Consider the following 7,368-nt stretch of genomic DNA (forward strand, 5'->3'; position numbering starts at 1 on the left):
AAAGTACAACAAAACTAGGGCAGGAAATACTCAACTTCTCCACTACCAAACACAGTTCTAATAGATGGTATTAGTAGGCAACAAAGAGACTGTGTTCTTTTATAGAACAAGAATGATCCAAAGGTACTGTGTTCTTTTATAGAACAAGAATGATCCAAAGACACTGTGTTCTTTTATAGAACAAGAATGATCCAAAGGTTCTCTCTCTCTCTCTTTCTTATTCTGTGTTTCAGCATTCCGTATTGCTCCAGGCTCATCCTGCTCCAGTGCAAGATCCATCCACGGCTACAGACCAGATCGCCTTACCAACTGTAAAGGGGTCTGAGGCCACCTTACCCACTGTAAAGGGGGGTTGAGATCACCTTACCCACCGTAAAGGGGGTTGAGATCACCTTACCCACTGTAAAGGGGGGTTGAGATCACCTTACCCACTGTAAAGGGGGGTTGAGATCACCTTACCCACTGTAAAGGGGGGTTGAGATCACCTTACCCACTGTAAAGGGGGTTGAGGTCACCTTACCCACTGTAAAGGGGGTTGAGATCACCTTACCCACTGTAAAGGGGGGTTGAGATCACCTTACCCACTGTAAAGGGGGTTGAGATCACCTTACCCACTGTAAAGGGGGGTTGAGATCACCTTACCCACTGTAAAGGGGGTTGAGATCACCTTACCCACTGTAAAGGGGGGTTGAGATCACCTTACCCACTGTAAAGGCTAGTAGAATGATAGCATTATTTATTTCTCGAACAGTTGGAAGTATAAGGGCACAAGGCGAGACCCAAATGCAGACACAGGAGGCAGATGGTTGAGCTCCGATATTTATTATAACAAAAGAGGTAGGGACAGGCGAGAGTTCATAAACCAGGTCAGAGTCCAAACAAGTACCAGAGTCCAAACAAGTACCAGGCGATAGGCAGGCTCGAGGTCAGAACAGGCAGAGTGGTCAGGCAGGCGGATTCGGCGTCAGGACAGGCAAGGGTCAAAACCAGGAGGGTTAGGAACAAACAGAGACTGGTAAAAAATAGGCGCTAGGAAAAACGCTGGTTGACTTGGCAAAACAAGACAAACTGGCACAGAGAGACAGGAAACACAGGGATAAAATACACCGGGGACTAATGGGGAAAACAGGTGACTCCTGGAGGTGGGTGGAGACAATCACAAAGACAGGTGAAACAGATCAGGTCAGATCAGATCAGATCATTGGACTATTTAAATAGTCCAACTGTATAATATAATGTAGAGAACCAGTCAAAAGTTTGAACACACCTACTCATTCAAGGGTTTTCTTTATTTCTACTATTTTCTAAATTATAGAATAATAGTGAAGACTTTTTTTTTCTTTATAACATGATTCCATATGTGTTATTTCATAGTTTTGATGTCCTCACTATTATTTTACCATGTAGAGAAAAGTACAAGTAAAGTAGGTGTGTCCAAAGAGTTGAAGGCTGATTAAACTTGAAGAGACAAAATGCATGTTACTGTGTGAATTAAATTGTCATGTTTGGATTGTTTCAGGCATTCATAAAGAGCCTTGCATGTTGATATGTTTCATTGTAGTGTAAGTGGTATGTGATTACCGTTACAGAGACACTGTGTTATTCTGTTCATCGGAAGGCTGATAGTTCAAAGAGGACCGACACAGGGGTGCACCCTTATAATTTAGATATGAGTTAAGATGATTAGATCCAAGAATGTGGGTGTTGTTTTCATGTCTCTGTTTTCATGTTTTGGGCCATGTAAAGTGTTGTTAATTAGACGATAGGAGATACTGGGCCATGTAAAGTGTTGTTAATTAGACGATAGGAGATACTGGGCCATGTAAAGTGTTGTTAATTAGACGATAGGAGATACTGGGCCATGTAAAGTGTTGTTAATTAGACGATAGGAGATACTGGGCCATGTAAAGTGATATTAATTAGATGATAAGAGATACTGGACCATGTAAAGTGATATTAATTAGACGATAAGAGATACTGGGCCATGTAAAGTGATATTAATTAGACGATAGGAGATACTGGGAGTTTTCACACTTCTCTTGGAAGAATAGAAAACGATGTCCTGATGTACGTTTGTATGTCATAGTAGGATATACATAGGATATTTTGTATTATTTTTTATCATTAAGATTTCTGGTATGTACCATTTGTTAATTATATTCCTGTTGCATAACTGTAAAAAATCGGATTACTTTTAAATGGATACGAACCGTAGTCCTCACATTTCTGACTAATATTCCTTGAATTATTATTTTGGTGAAATGTCTAATGGTAAATGTTATTCACAATATACATAGGATATATGCTGGGTCTCTAACTGTGTATATCTGCTCTAAGGTTAACTCAATCATTTAATCCTAGGACATTGATTGTAAGATATTAGCTCCTTGTTCCTTTAGCCTTAATAATTGCATAATGGTAAACTTAGGCACATGCATCTTATAGTATTCAGATTGGTGACGCAAAGCTTCGTAATCTTAACTATACCCACCGGATCCGATTATAGGTCTGTAGCATTCACATAGTAATGGAGTCAGATCGATGAGTATAGTTTATTATTATTATTATATTCAACATCATGTCTGGATCATTTCCATCCATCTACATAATAGTGACTCATTCAGTTGAAGAGAATTTTCTATATTCGACTACATAATGGTGACCCCCTCATCCTCAGTGGATGAGGACCTTATTTCAACTAAGAGTAGCATGGCTTATTTGGCAAGCTACTGGTTTTGCCCTCATGTCCTCTGTCTACAGGGTTTTCCATTACACTCGGTAGAAACTGGAGTTGAGCCCTGAAGCACAGAAGGTCTCTGGCCTTATTCGTTAACACCATATCATTCTGGAACCCTTTCCAGACCCTGCCCTGCATACAGTGTGGTCTTCCTATGTTTGGGTAGACACACAAGTGTCAACAGGTTTGTGAAGTTTTAATAGCGTTTAATAAAATTCTATTCCCTCTTATTATATTCTGTTCTATTCAAAGTTTTCTGTTTCAATTTTGTTTCATCCAACCATCATTATAAATACGATACTGTCCTTCTGCCATGTACAGAATCATTATAAATACGATACTGTCCTTCTGCCATGTACAGAATCATTATAAATATAATACTGTCCTTCTGCCATGTACAGAATCATTATAAATACGACACGGTCCTTCTGCCATGTACAGAATCATTATAAATACGATACTACTGTCCTTCTGCCATGTACAGAATCATTATAAATACGATACTACTGTCCTTCTGCCATGTACAGAATCATTATAAATATAATACTGTCCTTCTGCCATGTACAGAATCATTATAAATATAATACTGTCCTTCTGCCATGTACAGAATCATTATAAATACGATACTACTGTCCTTCTGCCATGTACAGAATCATTATAAATACGATACTACTGTCCTTCTGCCATGTACAGAATCATTATAAATACGATACTACTGTCCTTCTGCCATGTACAGAATCATTATAAATACGACACTGTCCTTCTGCCATGTACAGAATCATTATAAATACGACACTGTCCTTCTGCCATGTACAGAATCATTATAAATACGACACGGTCCTTCTGCCATGTACAGAATCATTATAAATACGACACTGTCCTTCTGCCATGTACAGAATCATTATAAATACGATACTGTCCTTCTGCCATGTACAGAATCATTATAAATACGACACTGTCCTTCTGCCATGTACAGAATCATTATAAATACGATACTGTCCTTCTGCCATGTACAGAATCATTATAAATACGACACCCTCCTTCTGCCATGTACAGAATCATTATAAATACGATACTGTCCTTCTGCCATGTACAGAATCATTATAAATACGACACTGTCCTTCTGCCATGTACAGAATCATTATAAATACGACACCCTCCTTCTGCCATGTACAGAATCATTATAAATACGATACTGTCCTTCTGCCATGTACAGAATCATTATAAATACGATACTGTCCTTCTGCCATGTACAGAATCATTATAAATACGACACTGTCCTTCTGCCATGTACAGAATCATTATAAATACGATACTGTCCTTCTGCCATGTACAGAATCATTATAAATACGACACCCTCCTTCTGCCATGTACAGAATCATTATAAATACGATACTGTCCTTCTGCCATGTACAGAATCATTATAAATACGACACTGTCCTTCTGCCATGTACAGAATCATTATAAATACGACACTGTCCTTCTGCCATGTACAGAATCATTATAAATACGATACTGTCCTTCTGCCATGTACAGAATCATTATAAATACGACACTGTCCTTCTGCCATGTACAGAATCATTATAAATACGACACTGTCCTTCTGCCATGTACAGAATCATTATAAATACGACACTGTCCTTCTGCCATGTACAGAATCATTATAAATACGATACTGTCCTTCTGCCATGTACAGAATCATTATAAATACGACACTGTCCTTCTGCCATGTACAGAATCATTATAAATACGATACTGTCCTTCTGCCATGTACAGAATCATTATAAATACGATACTGTCCTTCTGCCATGTACAGAATCATTATAAATACGACACCCTCCTTCTGCCATGTACAGAATCATTATAAATACGATACTGTCCTTCTGCCATGTACAGAATCATTATAAATACGACACTGTCCTTCTGCCATGTACAGAATCATTATAAATACGATACTGTCCTTCTGCCATGTAAAGAATTGCCAACCCAGCTTAAAAGGATGGATGTGTCTTTCTCTTGAGGTGAAATTTAATTTATTATATTTTTTTTTTTTTACCTTACTTTTGTTCAGACATTTTTTGGGTTGTCTCTGGCCTCATGCAATCTTATTAAAAATAGCAAAGAGTAACGATCTATGTCACCGTCATCATTATGCCAAAATCACAAGACGTCGGTAGCAGTGACTCCTGTTTACACTCATCACATTCTCTCTCAGTTTGATCCATTCGTATGCCGGGCTAAACAAAATATATTTGTTTTTTTTGTAAGCATAATTCACCCCAAAATGTTGAATCTGACTATCAGTGCCCCTTCAAAATGGATCGGTCAACCTCATCAACAATCTGTATAGCTAGTTCTGTTTTGAAGTTTAGAGAGGAATTGCTGCAGTCCTATTAGGCTAGGTTACACCACGGTGACGGTGGCATATTAAATAATGGGAGCTCATCAGCTTTTAATTCATTAGCTCCCCGCAATTATCTACCGGCACCGCCGAGCCACCATTACTTCCTGGGCTGGCACACGCACACACACACACACACACACACACACACACACACACATGCACGCACGCACACACACCCGCCGCACACACACACACACACACACACACACACACACACATGGGCACACACACACTCCCTTTGTGTGCTGCAGTAGATGGTCGTATTTATCATACATGACGGTAATTCCCTGTAATTATCCAGTCCACCATCCTCTGTTTGAGGGAGGGAATAATTACATCATAGTGCCCTTCCAAAAGACATGGAATCACCTTCACAGGGAAGAACAGAGGGAATCACCTTCACAGGGAAGAACAGAGGGAATCACCTTCACAGGGAAGGACAGAGGGATGCAACTTCACAGGGAAGAACAGAGGGATCCACCTTCACAAGGAAGAGCAGAGGGATGCACCTTCACAGGGAAGGACAGAGGGATCCCCCTTCACAAGGAAAAACAGAGGGATGCACCTTCACAGAGAAAAACAGAGGGATCCACCTTCACAGGGAAATATGGAGGCAATCACCTTCACCGGGAAGAACAGAGGGAATCACCTTCACAGGGAAGAGCAGTGGGATCGACCTTCACAGGGAAGAACAGAGGGAATCACCTTCACAAGGAAGAGCAGAGGGATCCACTTTCACAGAGAAAAACAGAGGGAGCACCTTCACCGGGAAGAACAGAGGGATCCACCTTCACAGAGAAAAACAGAGGGATGCACCTTCACAGGGAAGAACAGAGGGATCCACTTTCACAGAGAAAAACAGAGGGATGCACCTTCACAAGGAAGAGCAGAGGGATCCACTTTCACAGAGAAAAACAGAGGGATCCACCTTCACAGGGGAAAATGGAGGGATCGACCTTCACAGGGAAGGACAGAGGGATGCACCTTCACAGGGAAGAACAGAGGGATCCACCTTCACAGAGAAAAACAGAGGGATCCACCTTCACAGGGAAGAACAGAGGGATCCACCTTCACAGGGAAGGACAGAGGGATCCACCTTCACAGGGAATGACAGAGAGAAAGTGAGCCCGTGCTAAGTGGTTCTTTACTTCATATTCCCACTAGCTTGTTGCAGCATTAGGTTATTACACTGTAGTATGATATTGACGTCAGTTGACGTCAATAGAAGTCATTTGCAATGGAACAAACCATTAAACTACAGAAGTTAACATTCAGGAAATGTATGTGGCAACATTATACAAAAACCAAAATAACTTATTAAAAAATGTAACTGGTTCATGGATACTGCTTCTATTGTCTTTGGAGAGTTATAGAAGACTACTGGGATTACAATTGCTGTTCAAACACACTTCTTAGTAATCTTGAAACTGGCTTTTTGCATCTCAGATATGTATTGTTGTTCATCTTTGATGAATATGTTGAAACTCATCTCTGATAGAGTTTGGGTGGATGGAAGGTACATAGTTCAAAATACATTAGCATTCTTGAAACAATGGCTTTTCACATCTCAGATATACTACAATTCCAGAGATATCGTTTTGAGGTATTAGAGCTCTGTGCCTTCAATCCATCGGAACTATCGGTTTTAAGATGGCCGACAATTTATATATATCCATGTTTCTACTCCTGTCTACAGTATATATATCCATGTTTCTACTCCTGTCTACAGTATATATATCCATGTTTCTACTCCTGTCTACAGTATATATATCCATGTTTCTACTCCTGTCTACAGTATATTTATCCATGTTTCTATGTTTCTACTCCTGTCTACAGTATATATATATCCATGTTTCTACTCCTGTCTACAGTATATATATCCATGTTTCTATGTTTCTACTCCTGTCTACAGTATATATATCCATGTTTCTAATCCTGTCTACAGTATATTTATCCATGTTTCTATGTTTCTAATCCTGTCTACAGTATATATATCCATGTTTCTATGTTTCTACTCCTGTCTACAGTATATATATCCATGTTTCTACTCCTGTCTACAGTATATTTATCCATGTTTCTATGTTTCTACTCCTGTCTACAGTATATATATCCATGTTTCTACTCCTGTCTACAGTATATTTATCCATGTTTCTATGTTTCTAATCCTGTCTACAGTATATATATCCATGTTTCTATGTTTCTACTCCTGTCTACAGTATATATATCC

The sequence above is a fragment of the Oncorhynchus kisutch genome, linkage group LG6 (genome assembly GCF_002021735.2).
Source record: "Oncorhynchus kisutch isolate 150728-3 linkage group LG6, Okis_V2, whole genome shotgun sequence".
Classification (NCBI taxonomy): domain Eukaryota; kingdom Metazoa; phylum Chordata; class Actinopteri; order Salmoniformes; family Salmonidae; genus Oncorhynchus; species Oncorhynchus kisutch.